A 20,840-nucleotide genomic window follows, 5' to 3' on the forward strand; every position below is an offset into this window, starting at 1 on the left:
AACTGGAGCTCGGTTGAGATATTTTGTAATTATTTTCCAAAGGTTCTCCTCTCCTTATAAATATAGGATAAAAACACTTAACTAAGGTTCCTGAATTCTGAATCCAAGAGGCTCAAATTTTGTGGTTCCAAATTGGTTCTATTTCCCTGTTCATGATGGACTTGAGTGATATAATTTCTAAATGTAAACGGACTGGTAGTTTGGACTCCTTCTTGAAGGATTAATGAAACGTTTTTTTTTATTCGAATCATAGTATTGTGCAATATGTTTTCCCCCTTTGTATATCACTTCATGTATGTCTTTCCTCTTCTAAAATAGTGTAATGAAGTTGTCAGTTTCACTCTCATTTATGGATGTATATATGCTGCTAAGTACTAAACAATACCTATTCAAATAACATATTTACATATGTGGTTTATAGCTTGTAGTACATGTGTGTGAATAGATTTAATAATTATTTTTTGGTGATAAATGTGTGCATGAGGCGTAGAGCATGAAACCTTAATTTGCGCTCCACTATTTCTGCATTTTCGCCTCCTCACTCTTTCATACTTTTTCTGGAGCTTGCTTCTTAGTATTTTGTGTTGTATCCAACCCTCTGCATCAAATTCCCTCCTTTCTTTCCTCCTCTTCATTTTTACTACAACATCAATATTAAGCTTCCTATTTTTGTGTGTCAGCCACCAGAACCAAGACATTTCTATTTGAGATTAGTCATATTTACCCCTTGTGTATTTAGATCTATGTATTTGCTTGAGTTTACCTTGATGAAGGACTATTGAACCAATCCCCTGAATTATTTCTTTTCAATTACATGACATATGGAGTGCAAGAGAAATCCCTCAGATAATCTTCAAAAGCACTCCTCTCGAATTCCCTAGTCACTGGTATAATATCAACCCAAAGGTTGTCTCTAGAAGGCTTTTATATCTTCTAAAACACTGGTGTGACAGGAAATAGAAAAAGATACAACACTGAAAAATAGGGAAATACTTGGCAACTTCTAACATTTAATCTATGAAAACTTAACTAATTTGTTACTTCAATATCCTCTTCAGAGTTAGAGTTCCATACTTTTTTTATGTGGCACTGAAGCCCAAGAAAGATATGATATGAGGAAAACCAGTTCACTGTTATGTTTGAAAAGTGAAATCACTAGGGCAACAACTATGAAGGTTGCAAAGGTAATACCTTTGTAGTCATAGATCTATCCTACTACTTGTAATGATAATAACAAATACCATCACATTTAACGTGTAATGGACTTAGAAATTCTAGCCCCAGTTGTGTTATTCTGAAACATTTTAAAGTCTTGATTAACACATTGCCTCTTCATTAGATACGAAGCCCGCCAAGGTCCTATTGTGGGAAGTTGGCGAGCATTGGGACTGTATCATGGTGATATGACTAGGACATGACCATTTGTATCACCACTGTCAATATATTGAAACAAGTTTAAGAAATAGAGAATTCTCTCAGTTATATGTTGAAAGGGGATTCATGTATTGTGCACAAGATATAAATCATAAAAAAATGGAATACTTGTATACCCATATGCAAAAACCCTCTGCTATCAGGTTTTTTGTAAATAGGGAGTACGGAGAAACAAGAGTCTTACCAATTGTCACTGATAGATTCAGGAAATCATTGAACAAAAATTGCTTGAATGATTATGTAATTAGCACCATATACCTATCCTAATTAGAATGGAATATATATTAGGCTGATCATGTAAAGAACAAAATCATATTAAAATCCAATAAGGAATGTTTTAGTTGCATTTAATCCAATTCTTTAGTTGTGAGCCTTTAGTGATGTGAAGAGTTGTCTGAAATTCATGTATGTTGTATTAAACTTTGGCATGATCATCAACACAAAGGATCATATCCTGCCAACATCATGCTTCACCTCTTCTCCTACATTCCAAAATATTCAATCTATAGAGCTAGTAGTGCCACATTTATAGATCAAATGAAGTTGTGAAACTAAACTTTGAAGACATTGCAATGAACCATAATAGTTGACTATTTGACCTTTTTCGACTTAGACATTGTATTTGTGGGCATGATGTTTTTGTGAATGCAAATAGGCGTGTCTAGACTAAATATGTCTATCTCATTATGTTGGTTTGTAATTTCCATTAGTGCACCATTATATTTTTGGTTGCTCCAAGGGTTATTGGCATTAAAATTACAAGTCTTTTTAATGATCCCATGAGTTTCATTGGATACAATTGCATGAATCCATGCATAATCCACAAAACCTTCCAAGTCATGACCATCGCGTGTCTCTGGATTTTCCACCCACAAAACAGTTCCATGTAATGTATTCTGAAAATTGTTTAAAGAGTAAAAAAAACCTATGCATTGAGTTGGGTAATGATGATAGTTACCATGAAACCTTTAAAGTTATTATGAGTATGACTAGAGTCATTGTTGCTATGGTATATTATCTCAGCTAGGTTTGGAATGTATTTCACTAGTATCAAAATAGAAGATAATGAAAACCAATTTGTTACAACTAATAAGGTCCTAATTAGAATCAACTTGCTAAAGGAAAAATTGGAATAAATATCATTGTAAAATTTGAAATTATATGGTAGAACTTGCCTACGTAGCTTTCTCCCGCAATGTAAAAGTCATGTGTTCTATATTCAGGAAAACTGTTAAGGAAGTTCTGAAGAGATAAACCTTCTCGGCCCTATGAGATGGGTGGATATGGTATGAGAGACAACAAGTGCTTCAACTTAGAACCTATTTCTAGAAACCTATGGAGGGATATTAACTCTCACGGCATCTTGCAGGAGGTCGTACAAGGGAAATATCTTAGACTCCGTAGTCTAGAAGATTTGATTAATGTCGAGGCTCCACAAACCAACTGACAATCATACATTTGGAGGATCATGACATTGATGAAAGCTTGACTATGTGGAAACTTGCGATGGCAAGTTGGAGATAAGAAAAATATTCAGATTGGATTGGATGCCATTAAGGAATTTTCTGGGAACCACTGCCTTTCTCTACAAGTCATACAATACCTATATCAAAAGGGGTATATGTTTCCTAACAGGTTTACAGATCATTAATTTTCAGGAATCTCTTGATAATATATGGCGCCACTCATCGGACTTTGGGTATTCCAGCTGGTTTTGAACTGAAATGGGAAACATATAGATATAACTTAGTTACTGCAGGGATTTCAATCACCAATAGGGAAGACTCTCTTACTTGGGGTGGCAAGAATGTCAACGAAAAGACAATAGTTAGAGATTTTTTCTTATATATATATCTGGTTCTCCTATGACATCTCCCTCTGGGGATTGGACTATTTGTAAGTGGAAGTTGGAGGCCACTATATTTTGGGTTGTGTTATATTCTTTCCATAGTTAGCCCCCCTCTACGGGGTTCAGGGCAGTGCCCCGGGGAAACTTTTTTTGGACCCTATATTAGGTGGGCGGACCTACCTATGGTTTTGTGGATGGTTTTCGCACATGGTTTTGGGCGCGATGGTTTTCGGTCCATGGTATTAGATGCTTTGGCATGTATATATATGTATTGTAACATTGAAAGGAATAATAATGAAAAATCAAGATGGCAGTCCTGGTTTTGGGATCCAGGGGAAATCTCTGTGTATATGTGTTTTATGTGTTATGCTATTGCATTGTTTATTGTTTGTGTTTTATAATTCATATGTAGGTAATTTCTGTACAGGGTTAAAACCTACAGTTGGGATTAGAGTTGTTTTGGCTTCAAGGGGACACCTTTGTTGCTGAGGGGTTTCACTCGGGCCTATGGTAGACCTTGTTCAGTGGGAGATCTGCAGGATCGATTCTTGTCGTGAAAGAAGATGGTGAGTAGTGGAAAGATAGAGATCGAGAAATTTAATGGTCAGAGTTTTGATTTGTGGAAAGTCAAGATGGAGGATTTGTTGGTGAATAAAGATTAGTGGATCATAGTAGATCCGAGTACTAAAACAACAGGAATGTCTGATGAAGAATGGAATAAGTTAGATTGGAAGGAAAAGAGCACAATACGATTATGTGTCTCAGATTCAGTATTTTTGGATGTATCAAGGGAAGCTACGGTGAAGGCTTTGTGGGACAAGTTAGGGACTTTGTACCAATCTAAGTCTCTGGTGAATAAACTGTTCCTACGGAAAAAGCTGTATAACTTGAGGATGAAAGATGGAGGCTCGGTGACAGAGCATCTGAACACATACTTTGGTAAGTCAGTTATTATCTCTTGATATGAAAATTTTAGATGAAGATAAGTGCATCAGTTTGTTGTGTTCTATACCAAATTCATGGGATAGTCTAGTTATTGGACTAGGCAGCAATGCAACTGCCTTGCAGTTTGACGAAATAGTCTCATCCTTACTGACAGAGGAGATGAGATGGAAAAATATGGAGAGCTAGAATGGTGATTCCTTGTGTGTACGAGGACGATCCCAGAATAGAAACAAAAATAGGTCATCGAGTGGGAGATCTAAATCTAGAGGGACATATAAATCTCCAGGAAAGCTTGTAAAGGTGTGCTGGAAATGCAAAAAGGAAGGGCACTACAAAAGGGACTGTAAATCTAAAGCTCCTGATAAAGGAAAGGGATCTGATGATGCTCCTTCTGCAGAGGCCAAAAACACCTCATATGAAGTTGGGGATGTGTACATGGCCTCTTTAAGTACACATGTAGATCATGAGGCATGGTTGATTGACTCAGGTGCATCCTTTCACTTCATTCCCCATAAAGAGTGGTTCTGCTAGTATGAGAAATATGATGGTGGTGATGTATTCTTGGGGGATGACAGGAAGGCTAGAATCGTTGGTCACGGAAAACTCAAGTTGAAGTTGCAAGGTGGAAGGATTAGAACACTTCTGGGTGTTCTACATATTCCCGCATATGCTAGAAATCTTATTTCTGTAAGCAAGTTGGATGATGCAGGTGTAAAAACAATGTTTGAAAATGATACTTGCAGGATGGTTTGGGGAGCACTGGTATTGATGTGGGGAGTTCGAATTGGAACTCTATACAAGCTGCAAGGTAGCACTGTTATTGATGGGTGCAATAGTTCCGTGGTTCCTGGAAGTGGAGCAGAAAATCTAGTGGTCTCTCGAGAAAAGACCATGCTATGACATCAAAATATTGGAAATATTGGAGAGAAGGGCCTTAGAATACCTCATGGTAAATGTATGGTAGAAGTTATGACTAATAGCTCTCTGGATTTTGATTTCTATGAAAAGTTTTTATATGGGAAGAAAAATTGGGTCAATTTCCCCTCTGGTGGTAAGTGGGGGAAACAAATATTAGAGCTTCTACACAGTGATGTGTTTGGACCTGTGAAGGTTCCATCACTAGGTAATTATATCTACTATGTATCATTTATAGATGACTTCTCAAGGAATACATGGATATATTTCCTCAAGAAGAAATCTAAAGTCTTTGACAGGTTTGAAGAATTTAAGGCTCTAGTGGAAAACCAGACAAAGAAGAAGATAAAGGTGGTGAGGATAGATAACGGTGGGGAGTTTTGCAAGAAGAAATTTGAAGAATTCTATAAGAAGTGTAGTATAGCACGACAGAAGACTAATCCATACACACCTGAGCAGAATGGAGTTTCAGAAAGAATTACATGTTACCTAGTCAACAGATCACCTTCATCAGCGTTGGAGGATAAGACTCCATAAGAGGTATGGACTCGTAAGAAACCCTCTCTTTCACATCTGAGGGTATTTGTATGTGATGCATATGTACATGTTCCAAAGGAGAAAATAACAAAGTTAGATAATAAATCTGAAAAGTGCATGTTTATTGGGTATAAGGATGGTTTAAAAGGTTATAAACTTTGGAATTGAGTAACAAGGAAGGTTGTGCACAGGCAAGATGTGGTGTTCAAAGAGGTGAAAGATGTTATTAAACATGAAGTCCGACCAAAGGAACCTAAGAAGATAGAGTTTTAGCTAAAGGAGGAAGAATCAAACTCTACAGCATAAGAGGAATTAGAAAATGAAAAGCCAAAAACTATGGTTGTGAGAAGATTAGTTTGAGAAAGAAGGCAGCCAGAAAGGTATAGCCAATCTGCTTTCTGTTCAAATTTTGTTTTATCTATCACTGATGATGATCCCAAAACTATAAAAAACGTAGTAGATCCAGAGGATGGCAAACTCTAGAAAGAGGCCATGGTTGATGAAATGGCATATTTGCAAAAAAATGAGGCCTGGGATCTGGCGGAGTTTCCGGCTGGAAGGAAACCCATTAGCAGCAAATGAGTGTTAAAGAAGAAGACAAATTCAGAAGGAAAGGTGGAGAAATATAGTAAAATGTTATTCCCAGTTGTCGAGAATTGATTTTTGTTATATTTTTTCTCCTGTTGCCAAGCTAGCTTCTCTTAGATTACTTTTTTCTGTTGCTGCTGCTTTTGATTTTGAGGTAGAACAAATGGATGTGAAGACATCATTTCTTCATGGGGATTTGGAAGAGGATATCTACATGAAGCAACCTGAAGGCTTTGTAGTGAAGGGTAAGAAAGAACTAGTACGCAAGTTAAAAAAGTCTTTGTATGGCTCAAAACAGTCACCAAGGATGTGGTACCAAAAATTTGATACATTTATACAGGGACTTGGCTTCACCAGAAGCAATGCAGATCACCGTGTGTATTTTACATTAATTGGTGACCGTGTTATTTATCTGGTCTTGTATGTGGATGATATGTTGTTGGTTGGAAATGACAAAGAAATTATACAAGATTTCAAGACCCAATTGTCCTCCAAATTCGACATGAAAGATCTTGGTGCTGCAAACTATATTTTGGGCATGGAAATTAAAAGAGATTGGGCAAAGATGAATCTCTGGTTAAGCCAGAGGAAGTATGTCAAGACAATACTGCAGAGGTTTAATATGTAGGATAGTAAACTGGTGAAGGTTCCTATTCATGTAGGTGTAAATTTATCTGCTGAACAATGTCCCAAGACTCAAGAAGAGGAAGAGGACATGTCCCATGTTCCATATGAAAGTGCAGTCCGTAAACTGATTTATGCAATTGTCTGTACTAGACCAGACATTACACATGCAATGGGAGTATTGAGTAGGTTTATGTCAAAACCAGGGAAGGAACATTGGATAGAAGTGAAGGAGGCTTTCATGTATTTGCATGGCACTAGTGATTATGGTTTGTCCTACTAAGGAAGACCTTTATTGGATAGAGTTTTTGATATCCATGGCTTTGTTGATGCAAAATGGGTTGGAGATCTGGATCAAATAAGATCTACAAGTGGGTATGTGTTTAACCTATTTGGAGGTACGTTCAGTTGGATGAGTAAGAAACAATCTGTAGTGGAAATATCAACTATAGAGGTAGAATACATGGCAGCCTGTCATGCAAGCAAGGAAGTAGTTTGTTTGCAGAGGTTGTGTTCAAGTATGGGTTTAGTACAGCGAGCCATAAGGATAGACTGTGACAGCCAAAGTGTAATTTTCTTGGCAAAGAACCCTGCTTATCGTTCAAAGAAAAAAAACATTGATGTTCAGTATCACTTTGTGAGGGATATGATAGAAGACAAAAAGGTGTTCTTGGTAAAGGTGGACACTTTGAAGTTCTCTTGGTTTTGAGAGACAATGGGCGTTGCAGGGCTCGATAAATGACTAAGCTCTCCTGTGGCCTCTTGTGGAAAGAAAAAAACAAGTGGGAGAATGTTGGGTTGTGTTATATTCTTTCCACGGTTATCCCCCCTGTACAAGGTCTGAGGTAGCACCCCAGGGAAAATTTTTTTGGACAGTATATTAGTTGGGTAGACCTACCTATGGTTTTGTGCATGGTATTAACACATGGTTTTAGGCGCGATGGTTTTCGGTCTATGGTATTGGATGCTTCAACATGTATATATATGGATTATAACATTGAAAGGAATAATAATGAAAACTCAAGCTGGTAGTCCTGGTTTTGGGATCCAGGGGAAAATCTTTGTGTATATGTGTTTTATGTGTTATGCTCTCGCAATTTTTTTTGTGTTTTAGAATTCATATGCAAGTAATTTATGTAAGGGGTTAAAACCTACACTCTAAAGCTCAAATGCTTCTCTTTGATTTCCTCCACATATTTCTTGGATATGTTTGGAAGCATGCTGTTGAGATATTGGGAATAATAGTCAATTCCAAATCGCAGTCTCCCTACACATGCCTCTATTATTGGTCTAGCAGGCACATATTATTCAGGATAGTGCCGATATATGTGATTTGGGGAATTTGGACCTCTCGAAATGCTGCTATTTTTGAGGACAAAGTACCTAGTATTGTTGCTACGCATCTTAACATTATTTGAAAATTTTTGGAGATTGGTCCATGGATGCCTCTACTCTCTAGGCAAGCTGCATCCTACAAATATCTAGGTGATTCTTTCACAATGGGTTTTTTGATGGGGCTAAGAAAGGTGGCAATTATGGGTGTGGGACACTCATCAAACTCAGTCTTCAATTGGGATATCGATTTTACTGGAATGGGAAAAGGGTAAAAACATCGTAGCAGAAATTGTGGCTCTTTGGGGGCTCCTTAAATGTATGAAATGGTTGGAGGTTCTATCTATCAAGATTGTTAGAGATTCCAAATCTATCGTTGAGTGGGTGTTGGGGTAATATTCCTTCCATATCCCCCTTCACCATTAGAGAACACACATACAGAGGAGTTATCTAGACATAACCATCTTCTCTACTTTTTATCTCTATAAATTACTTATCTTTGATAATGAATAATATATGATTGGTCTTGTCTTGGTAATGTTCATTCCAGGCCTGACAGTATCAGATCCAAACATTGGATACTTCATTGCTGCAAACGAGGTGAAGAAGGTGTGCTTGCTGTGGAGCGAGCATTGAGATCCAGTTCTCAAAGGCGATAGAGCGTGAGGTTCGAACTGCCAGAGAACTCTGTTGTGGTGGCTCTTGGCTAAACCTTACGTGAATTAAACCACTGGCAAAGTATGCAAAGTAGTGGCTTTGCTGCAAGAGAACCCTATTATGAAAGCTCCCATCGGTGAATGGAGATGTATGTGATGCCCATAGACCTTTGTGGAGGAGGTATCATCGATTGTTACATCTGTGGTGGTGTGCTGCTAGGAGGAGGAACGTCATTGTGGAAAGGTTGTTGAACCCAATTGTCAACCTGCCAACATTTGGAACTCAGATTTTCTTTGGTGAGGAAAATTCGACTGCGTTTTTTTTTGGATTTCATTTGGTGCTGCAGTGAAGGTGACATTGTGGCATATCATCAAACTCTATGCAGAGTGACTTCCAACCTCGGTTTTGGAGAATTTTTTGAATCAATAAGTCAAAAACACAGTTTTTAAGAAATTTGTGTGACTGATTGTGGTTGAATCAAAATCATTGAACACTTTTGTGCGTGGTTATGGTTGCACCTATAAGTTAAATCAAAAAAAATTTAGAGCTGTGATTGTGATATTGCTTTTGCAACGGAAGGTTTTTTTTAGTTGAATCAGATTTTAAAAAAAAAGTTCTTTACAAAATCAGTTTCTTTTTGGTAGTTCAATACATTTATATAAAAAACATGAACTCCCTGGTATCTTTAATTGGGATTGTTCTGTCTGGAAAGGAAAATTTCCAAGAATGGTTCAGGAAGATTAAGAATACACTTATATTTAATGATTTATGGGATGCAGTATGTGAAGGAAAAGGAGGGAATGCACCAGATCAGTCTGACGAGGAAAAATAGTTAGCAATCTTGCAAAGTAAAAATAAGAAGGCTTATGCCTTAATCTCCACTTCAGTCTCAGAAGAGGTAAGCAGGTACATTGCTCAGAGTAAACCAACATATGATGCCATAACAAAACAAAAATATCTTTATGATTCACATTCTGAATTGGAGATAATTCAATTATTGTTGAAGTTACTTAATTTGGAAATGAAAGATAATGATCCCCTAAAACTTGCTTCTAAAATTAAAGGCATCAATCATGAAATTGAATCTACTGGAGTTAAAGTTGATCTACAACTTACTTCCTTTATAAAAGCTCTTTACCCTAGTTATTCACACTACTTGGAATCTCTCCAAGCTAGTGGGCAATTAAAAGAATCATATTTTGATAAATTAGCAGGGAAAATTGCAGAAAGAGAGAAGGCATTTGGAAAGAAATAAATGTCACATAATTCTAATACTGAAACCCTAGGTCTTGCTCAAAAATATCAAAAACCTCAAGAAGAATATGTCAGGAATACTAAGGGTAATAGAGGGCGAGGTAGGAAGAATTATAGAGGAAGGGTGGGTAGAAATATTCAGGGAGGTAGACAGCAGAATGATAAACAAAGAAATTTTCCTTATAAAACATCTGTAAAATGCTTTAGATGTGGTAAAATTAGACATACAACAACAAATTGTAGAATTCCCTAAGGGGAAATTAATGAAAGAAGAGAAAAGAAAGATCGTATAATTCCAGAAAAAGGACAATCTTCTAAGAATGCACATTATGTTGTTGCTCATTGTTATTTTCATATGGAAGATATATTTAATACCTCTTTTTCTTCATGGCATGATAGTTGGATTTTAGACACAGGTGCCACTTGTCATATCACCTTTCGAAGAGATTTGTTTGAACAATTCAGTGATAATATTGATGGAGTATTGTATTTTGCTGATAAGTCTCAAATCAAACCAACAGGGATTGGATCTATTTAATTAAAAATTCTTGGACTTTCTGATTATACTTTGAATGATGTTCTTTACATTCCTCAGTTCCAAAGAAATTGTACAAATAAGACAACAGGGACATTCCATCCACATATTTGATGGTAAGTGGAAATTCGAAGAGCAACCAACAATAAAACTGTAATGACTGGTGTAGAAGGAGGTAAATTTTTGAAATTGAAAGGTGTGTTGTCTTTTACATTGAACACTAATTATTTGGTTCAGCAAAATGATAATTTGTCACCTTCTTTATTGTGGCATGCACGCTTCGGTCATATTATTTATGAAAGTCTTAGAATTATGAAACGACAGTGGATTAAAGGACTTCCAACAGTGCCAAGAAAATTGACTCCATGTAATGCTTCTATATTGGGAAAGCGTCACAAACAGTCTTTTCATAATTCTACTTCTAGAGATATAAGGAAATTAAGTCTCATACATTCTAATTTATGTGGACCTATGCCTATTCCAACTGTGAACATAAATAAATACATACTAACTTTTATTGATGAATATTCGAGGATGTGTTGGATTTATCTACTAAAGCAAAATCACAAGTTTTTGATGTGTTTAAAAAATTTCATCTCTTGATTACAAATGAGGCTCAACTTAATATTGGTACTATAAGAACTAATAATGGGGGAGAATACACTTCACATGTTTTTGAAAAATATTTGCAAGAGAATGGCATCAAACACCAAAGCAAAATACCTTATAATCCACAACAAAATGGTATTGCAGAATGAATGAACATAACTTTACTTAATATGGTAAGGTCAATGATGTTTTTTAAAAATGTAAAATTGATGTTTTGTGGAGAAGCAGTGCTATGTGCAGCATATATTAGAAATCGATGTCCTTCCTCTGTGATCAACAACAGAACTCCATATGAAATTTGGTATAATAGTCTTCCTATTGTTAAACATTTCTGAATTTTTGGTTCTCAATGTTATGCTTTGATTCCTAAACAACACAGGAATAAGTTGAGTGAACGAAGCAGAAAAAGTATTTTTTTAGGATATTCTATGACGTCTAAGGCATATTGATTGTATGATGAAGAGAACAAGAAGTTTATTTTGTTAAGAGATGTAATTTTTCTTGAAACTGATAAATATTCCCTCACTGTTAGTAGACAACTTAATCATATATAAAAGTTTGTGCCTCAAATGTTTTATTATTCATCAGATAATATACTTCCACATCCTGAAGGGGTGATACCTATATTAGATTAGTCTGTGGAGTTTCCTTCTCTCAATGATGATAATTCTGCTATTGATGAGAAATTGGTTGATGCAAGCATTTCTACAGACATGATAGGAACAGAAATGGCAGGAACTGAGGCAAATGAAGAAGATGAACAACTTCGTAGACAACCTTTGTGAAGATCATATCATATTCAAACATTTCCGAAGAAATATGATGAGTTTAAGACTGGAAGTTCCTCAGGTAACTATTCTCATTGTGAATTTAACTTTTCTATGGATTGTGAACCTACTTGTTTTGAAAAAACTACTAGTTATGATCAGTGCAAAGATGCAATGCAAAAGGAATATTATGCTCTCGTAAAAGAATGGCACATGGAGGCTGGTGGATCCTCCTGTTGGCATAAAACCCATTGGTTGCAAATGGATTTACAAAACGAAGTATAAAGTTGATCGTTCACAAGACAAACACAAGGCAAGACTTGTAGTGAAGGGATATGCATAGAAAGATGGTATTGACTATACAGAGACATTTGCTCCTATAGCTAAATGGGGCACTATTAGATCTTTGTTTGCTATTGCAGCTCAGAAAGAATGGAAAATTCATCATATGGATGTCCAAATTACTTTTTTAAACCACGGAAGGAGCACTGGATATAAGTGAAGCGGGTTTTCAGGTATTTGCATGGCACTAGTGATTATGGTTTGTGCTACCAAGGAAGACCAAGATTGGAAAAAGGTTTAGATATTCGTGGCTTTCTTGATGCAGACTGGGCTGGAGATCTGGATCATAGAAGATCTACAAGTGGGTATGTGTTTAAATTATTTGTAGGTGTAGTCAATTGGATGAGTAAGCAACAATCTGTAGTGGCACTATCAACTACAAAGGCAGAATACATGGAAGCTACTCATGCAAGAAAGGAAGCAGTTTGGTTGCAGAGATTGTGTTTAAGTATGGGGTTAATACAGGGAGTCATAGGGATAGACTATGACAAGGAAAGTGCAATTTTCTTGGAAAATAACCCTTCCTATCATTCAAAGAAAAAGCATATTGATATTCAGTATCACTTTTTGAGGGATATGATAGAAGACAAAAGGGTGTTGTTGTTAAAGGTGGACACTTTGAAGAATATTGTAGATGCATTGACAAAAATTGTGAGCTCTGAGAAGTTCTCATGCTGTAGAGAAACAATGGGTGTTGCAAGGCTGGATAAATGGCTAAGCTGTCATGTGGCCCCTTGTGGAAAGAAAGCAAGAAGTGGGAGAATTTTGGGTTGTGATATATTCTTTCCAGGGTTAGCCCCCCTCTACGAGGTCCGAGGCGGGGCCCCAGGGAAATTTTTTTTGGACCCCATATTAGGTGGGTTGACCTACCTATGGTTTTGTACATGGTTTTCGCACATGGTTTTGGGCGTGATGGTTTTCGGTCCATTGTATTGGATGCTTCGGCATGTATATATATATATATATATATATATATATATATATTGTAACATTGAAAGGAATAATAATGAAACATCAAGCTGGTAGTCTGGGTTATGGGATCAAGTGGAAAATCTTTGTGTAATGTGTTTTATGTGTTATGCTCTCACATTGTTTATTTTCTGTGTTTTAGAATTCGTATGCAGGTAATTTCTGTATGGGGTTAAAACATACACCCTAAATCTCAAACGCTTCTCTTAGATTGCCTCCACTTATTTATTGGATGCGCTTTTTCAAAAGAATTTTGGAGGCGCATTACTGAGATATTGGGAATAACAGCTGATTCCAATTAGGAGTCTATCTACACATGCCTCTGTTATTGGTCTAGCAGGCACAGATTCTTCAGGAAGGTGCCGATATATGTGATCTGGGGAATTTTGACCTCTCGAAATGCTCTTATTTTTTAGGACAAAGTTCCTAGTATTTTTGCTACATGTCTTAGCATTATTTGAAAATTTTCAGAGATTGGTCCACGCATGCCTCTACTCTCTAGGTGAGCTGCCTCCTACAAAGATCTGAGTGATTCTTTCCCAATGGGTTTTTTTGATGGGGCTGAGAAAGGTGGCAATTGTGGGTGTGGGACACTCATCAAACTTAGTCCTGAATTGGGATATCGTTTTTACTCGAATGGGAAAAGGGTACAAACTTCATAGCTGAAATTGTGGCTCTTTGGAGGCTCCTTAAATGTATGAAATGGTTGGATATTAGATCTATCAAGATTGTTGGAGATTCCAAATATATCGTTGAGTGGCTGTTGTGATAATATTCCTTCCATATCCCCCTTCACCATTAGAAAACGTACATGATGCAAATCATACCTTCTTTCGATGACTTCTCCTTTGTTCATGTGTGTAGGGAACAAAATAGGATAGTTAGTGCCCGTCTAAATGTGGATTGCTCCTGTTTTGACAATATGTCATTTAAAATGCTGATGGATGGATCTATTTGTGCTGGAGGATCCATTGAATTGTGATTTGGGGTATATTTTGGCCTTCTTTTGCCTGCCTTCCTGTAGATATTGTGAGTTTCATTTTTTTGGTTTTGTACTTTAATCTCAGAAATCTGTGTGCGGGGTACTGAGAGTTTTACTGGTTGTTAATGTAAGTTGTATGGCTATATGCAGGCTATAGAGGATTGGTTTTTTCCATCTATTGTATCAAGCACTTGATTAATAAATTTGTTATGTTTTTTTCCTGTTGAAAACTAAAGTTCTGAAGAAACATGTATGTATCCGCAGCTGAAGAAATATTTCAGAAAAGTCTAAAATTAGAAATACGGCACATGAATTTGAAATTTTCTCGACTACTCTCTATTAGAAATGGCTCCCCAAAAATTAAATTCTCTGTTAGGAATGGCTCTACAAAAAAATAATTTTGACCTTTGATTTTGTCGCCGAGTATATTGTAGTCAGATGAAGTATTGGAGTAGGAAAACCCCACTCTCACTGGAGACTCAACGAGTAGTAAGTTGGATTTTGCTAACCAAAGCAGGACACTAGTATCATCTCATGTCTAAGGTTTGTCATTGTATAAGGGATTTTCAGAATAATCTCATCATTTCTTGAATTCAAAAAGTGATACAGATCATTCCTAAAAATCGCTTGTACGGATGCCTAGTGCTTGAAGGATTAAAAATATTTGGTTGGTAATTAGGGGAATGAAAGCAAAGTCATTAGCTACTTTATTTGAATTAGCAATAAGGAGTGAGAATAAACAAGACCTTGGTTCCATGAGTAGTTGTTGAAATAAGACCTGTTCTGCTTGCATTGACAACGAAAGGTCCAATCTCTTGTGTAGCTCCATATCCCACATAGGAACAGCTAGTTCCTGCGGGCATCGATGTCTAGTGCTTAACTTCATTGAGATAACAGATTGAATATACATACATTCAATAACGGAGCATATAATTCATTGAATATACCTCCATTGAGCCATAATACCAATGGTTTTTTCTCCTTTACCAAAGCAGCCTAGTGATGGTACAAGTCAATTGCGGATTGTTCGATAAAAATTTATTATCACAAGCTTTGTGGCTAATTAATCATGTGCCAGTGATTCCGTTATACGGCCAGGCATCGTGTACTGTCAATAGCACCTAAAGACGATCTTAGCTCAAGTAGTTAGTACTTTTCCATTCTTACAGAATAGGAACAGACCCGATAAATTTGAGGCCATGGCTTGATAAGCCATCGTCGGATCACATGTTCATACCAATCATAAACTTTATAGAAATATTTTCGGATAAAATTGTAAAGAACAGAGGCGCACAACACAAAAAAACTGAACCCAAGACTTGCATCTATTCATCAATTAACATGTATATATACAACCTAGAGAAGTTTTTGGAGATCAGTTCAGGCGGTGGCTTCCTGGAGAAGCTTGCCTATTTTCAACGTTTTCTAGAACTAGCATTAAATCATTGTTGAATATTGGTGGTAAGTAGTTGGAATTACGTCTAGTTTCTTCCAACACTCCCCCTTAATTCCAACTATATAACAAATATACTCTTAACTGATATGCCTGCTGGTCTATGTCTCAGTTAGGCTTACAACATAATTTGGATTTTCTACAATGTACAACTTATTTCTACACATTTCAAATTTAGCCTTTCCAAGAGGCTTGTTGAATATGTCAGCCACATTTTCATTTGTATTACAATATGATAAGTCAATTTCTTTTGATTGCAATTTTTCTCTTACAAAATGATGTTGTGTCTCAATGTGTTTTTTCCTTGCATGATATATAGGATTGTTTGCCAATTTGATAGTTCTTTGATTGTCACATCTGATTATTGTAGGTGCTTGCTGTGTTTCTCCAACATCTTCAAGTATCCTCCTAAGCCATATTGCTTCACAGGTAGCACTGCATAATGCTTTATATTTAGCTTTAGTGGATGACAATGAAACAGTTGGTTGTTTCTTACTACTCCATGATATTGTTCCTGAACCAATATTGAACACGTATCGAGTAGTAGCTTTCCTATCATCTGGATTTCCTGCCCAGTCAGAATCAGATTAACCTGCCAATTCAACATCAAATTCATCAGTATACATAATACCAAAATTAAGTGTTCCTTTAGGATATCGAAGGACTTTCTTTGTTGCTTTCCAATGGCTTTCACACATCTTAGCCATGAACTGACTGAGTATGCTGACAGAGTATGCTATATCTGGCCTGATAGTGGTGAGATAGTTCAGACATCCCACCAGTTGACGATATATAGTTCCATTCACCTCTTTGGTTCCATCATCACTGCACAATTTGACATTTTGTTCTAAAGGAGTAGATGTTGCCTTGCATTCAATCATATTGAACCTTTTAAGGATTTCCCTTGTATATTTTCTTTGTGTGATCAGTGTCTTACTAGGTTCCCTCCAAACTTCAAGACCTAAACAATAATGCAATTCACCAATATCCTTCATCTCAAATACATGTGACAACTGATTTTTAATTTCTTCAATCAACTTGCATGCATGTCCTGTTATGATAATATCATCAACATATACAGATATTAAAGCAACATTCTTGCCTTCATCTTCCTTGATGTACAAGTTAGGATCATTTCTGCTTCTCATAAAACCTTTTTCATAAAAGAAAGAATCAATTTTCACATACCATGATCTTGGTGCTTGTTTCAAGCCATATAAAGCTTTCTCTAACCTGCAAACCAAATGCTCATGTCCTTGTTTTACAAACCCTTCAGGCTGAACTAAATAAACTTCTTCTTTTAACTCACCATTCAAAAATGCAGATTTGACATCTAACTGATGCATTTTCTAATTATATTTTGTAGCTAATGCAATCATAATTCTAATTGTGTTCAACTTAGCTACAGGTGCAAAAGTATCTTCATAATCAATTCCCTCCTTTTGTGAATATCCTTTAGAACCCAATCTAGCTTTATGTTCATCAATACTTCCATCAACATTAAATTTAGATTTATAAAGCCATTTGCATCCTATGGGAACTTTATTTTTAGGCAATTCTGTTAATTCCCATATGTCATTCTTCATTATAGAGTTATATTCTTCATTCATTGCATCTCTCCATTCTTCATATTCTTTAGCTTCATCATAGCTTGAAGGTTCTACAACATTCATAACCTGAGACATTAATGCATAATCTTTATACTTTACAGGTACCTGACTTTGACGTGATGACCTTCTTGGAGTTTTACTGCTTTCATCTTTCTTTTTGCTTTGCGGAGTCCCCTCTCCTCTTCTTGGAGTATCATGACTGCTTGATGCTCCTTGCTCTTCAGCTTGTATCTGTTCCTGTGCTTGTTCCTGTTCTTGTTCAACACTTGTATCTATTTTGACATAATCATCAATATCATGCCATACACTAGTATTATTTATTTTATCACCTTCATTTGCATTCTCATGAAACACCACATCCCTACTTGCAAGCAGTCTATGAGTACTGGGATCAAACAACTTGTATGCTTTCTGATTATCACAATAACCAATAAATATGCACTTAATTGACTTTGCATCAAGTTTTCTTCTTTCATCTTTTGGAATATGAGCAAATGCCTTGCAACCAAAAACTCTTAAATGACTCACTTTTGGTTTGTACCCATAAAATGCTTCAAAAGGTGTTTTAAGCTGTAAACTTTTGGTTGTACTCCTATTTTTAAAATAAACAGCAGTATTAATGGCTTCAACCCAAAAAACATTAGAGGTATTTTTACCTTGAAGCATACTACATGCACATTCAACTAGTGTTCTGTTTTTCCTCTCAGCAACTCCATTTTGCTGAGGTGTATGTGGCACTGTAAATTGTTGCTGAATCCCATTGCTTTTACAATATTGATTAAATTCTCTTGATTTGAATTCCCCCCCTTGATCAGATCTCAAAATTTTGATGTAATTACCAGTTTGTTTTTCTATCATATTCTTAAATTCTTTAAAGTACTCAAAAACATCATTCTTATTTCTTATGAAATAAACCCATGTATACCTAGATCTATCATCCACAAAAATAAGAAAATACCATGCTCCACCAATAGATCTAGTTTGCATAGGTCCACATACATCAGTATGAATTAATTCAAGTATTTCCCTTTGCCTTTTTCCTTTATGGACAAGAAATTCCTCCCTGTGTTGCTTTCCAAGTACACATGCTTCACATTCAATATGATCATTCTTCAAGAGAGGAAGCCCTTCAACCATAGTGTTCTTTTGAAGTAGCATTAAATATTTGTGATTTAGATGTCCATACCTTTGATGCCATAAATATACTATTGATATTGCTGTAGATGTCAATGCTTGATGACTTTTCCTGGTCACATCCAACTTGTACAAGCCTCCAACCCTAGTTCATGTAGCAATAACCTTGTACTTACCTTGAATGTCTTTCACTACGCACTGTGATTTAACAAATTTCACCTTCAAATCTTGGTCGGTAATAGTGGAAACAGAAATTAAATTCTTTTTGATATCAGGAACATACATCACATTATGAATCTGTTTCTCTTGTCCATTAGGCAAATTCACACCTATTACTACATAACCTTGCACTTTAAGTGATCTGTTATCTCCTAGGCAAAAATATGTTCGTTCAATGTTTTCATGATATTCATCAAACCACTCCTTATTACAAGACATATGGAGTGATGCACTAGAATCAATGAACCAAGCATTCTTATCATCATTTTCCACAGACAATGCAGCATCAGAAACAAACAATTTAAGATTTTTAAATCCATCACTGATTGAGGTATCTTTGTCCACAAAATTTCCATTATGCCTTCTGTTTCTTTGCCTAGACTCATTATATTTCCTTTTATAACAATCTTTAGAATGATGCCCAGGTTTGCCACAATAATAACACTCATCATTTCTCTTTGGAAATTTAGACTGTGTCATACCTTTTTGTTTTGCTTGAAACTTGCCTCCTTTGTTCTTGTCCCATGATTTGCTTCTGTACGGATATTTTCCCTTGGCCACCAATGCCAAATCTGAACTGCTAGAGCCCAAATTAAAGCTCTTCATCCTCTCCTCCTCTTGTAGAAGAATTCCTGTCAATTCATCAAATGAAGGGGGTTTCTCTCTAGCTGCAAGACTTGAAACAAAAATTTGATAATCTTGCACTAAGCCATTTAATATGATAGTGACTAAGTCAGTATTAGACACCTTCTCACCAATATCTCCTAACTTATCACTTAAATCTTTTACACGAGATATGAAATTGCTTATACTTTCATTTGCTTCCATTTTTAAAGATAAAAGCTTAGTCTTCGAAAACAAGATTCGGTTTGTATTTGTTGTTTCATACAAACCCTTCAGTGTATCCCATGTGTTCTTTTGATGTCTTTCAATCTCTGATGTGAGGAATAATGTTGTCCTTTATGAACATATGCAGCAACACCTTTGCTTTTGTCTCCCTCCTCTCCCAATCTTGAATAGAACCTACAACAGTGGGTTTGGGCTCATCCCCACCTACAATGGACCACAAATTATTTCCTTCTAAAGTAGTCATTAACTTGAATTTCCAATTCACATAATTTTCTCCATCAAGTTTGGTGGATTCATTCATATAAGTATCAAGCAATAAATTTTCCATGATGGAAAAAAAAAACTTTCTCCAATCACCAAAATGCCACCAAATCTAAATCTGAATGCACCAAATTTCACTAAATCTCACACATGCACCATAAAAAAAATTGTCTTTCACAATTTCAATGTTTCCTTACTCAATAATAAAGTGTCAAGATAAACCAAATTTCCAACAAGAAATACCTCTGGACTCTTATTTTGTTGTTTATCACATCCACTATATTGGCACCTCCACACTCCTCTTTATACTACGAACAACATATCTCTATAAAAACAATCCATTACCACATTTATATGCCACGTATGCATAAATGCTTGATAGAGTTTAAGGCTACTTGGCACATAGCAGACTTAGTCACAGAATCACAAAAAAAAACTCAGCCAACCTCCCTGTCTGTTCAGTATATATATAAGCACTAGCTTACAACATAAAAAAAAACATAGATGACATGCGCGTTACAGTGACAGATTGACCATAATCAGCCAGATGTTGTTTTCTTTTGCTGGAATACCACTGCAAAGATTGGAGACACCAACACCAATACTAAAACAGGTCCACACAGCTATACTTCATTATCAGAGTCGCCAAGCATAAACATAACAGATTTCAGAAATCCTCAATCCTTCAACAAATTACACCGAAATTTAGCCAAAACTTACTTTCCAATGATGTCGTTCACCCTAATTATGAGATGTTCAGGAAATGCCTTCGCGGCTCCGGATTGTGCTTCCCGGCGTTTGACTTTGGCGGCATCCCACACGCCCTTCGATCTCACAGCCAACGCTAGTATCAACAACGCTCTTTCAAAGAACTTACTCAAACTTTGGCTCAGTCGCCCACGCTTCTGCTACACCACAGCGGCTGCTGCAACCTCCACCACAACGCACAGCTAAGCCCTTAACCTCGCTCACAGC

At 36.3% G+C, this 20,840-nt stretch overlaps 1 pseudogene; it reads right to left on the reverse strand.

Annotated features, from left to right (window-relative positions):
* Positions 1–1,932: 1,932 nt before the first annotated feature.
* LOC149209997 (serine carboxypeptidase II-3-like) overlaps positions 1,933–20,840 on the reverse strand; it is a 36,054-nt pseudogene continuing 17,146 nt past the window's right edge.

The sequence above is a fragment of the Pinus tabuliformis genome, chromosome 1_2, assembly GCF_031772625.1.
Source record: "Pinus tabuliformis cultivar Carrire ecotype Pingquan chromosome 1_2, CPIR1, whole genome shotgun sequence".
Classification (NCBI taxonomy): Eukaryota; Viridiplantae; Streptophyta; class Pinopsida; order Pinales; family Pinaceae; genus Pinus; species Pinus tabuliformis.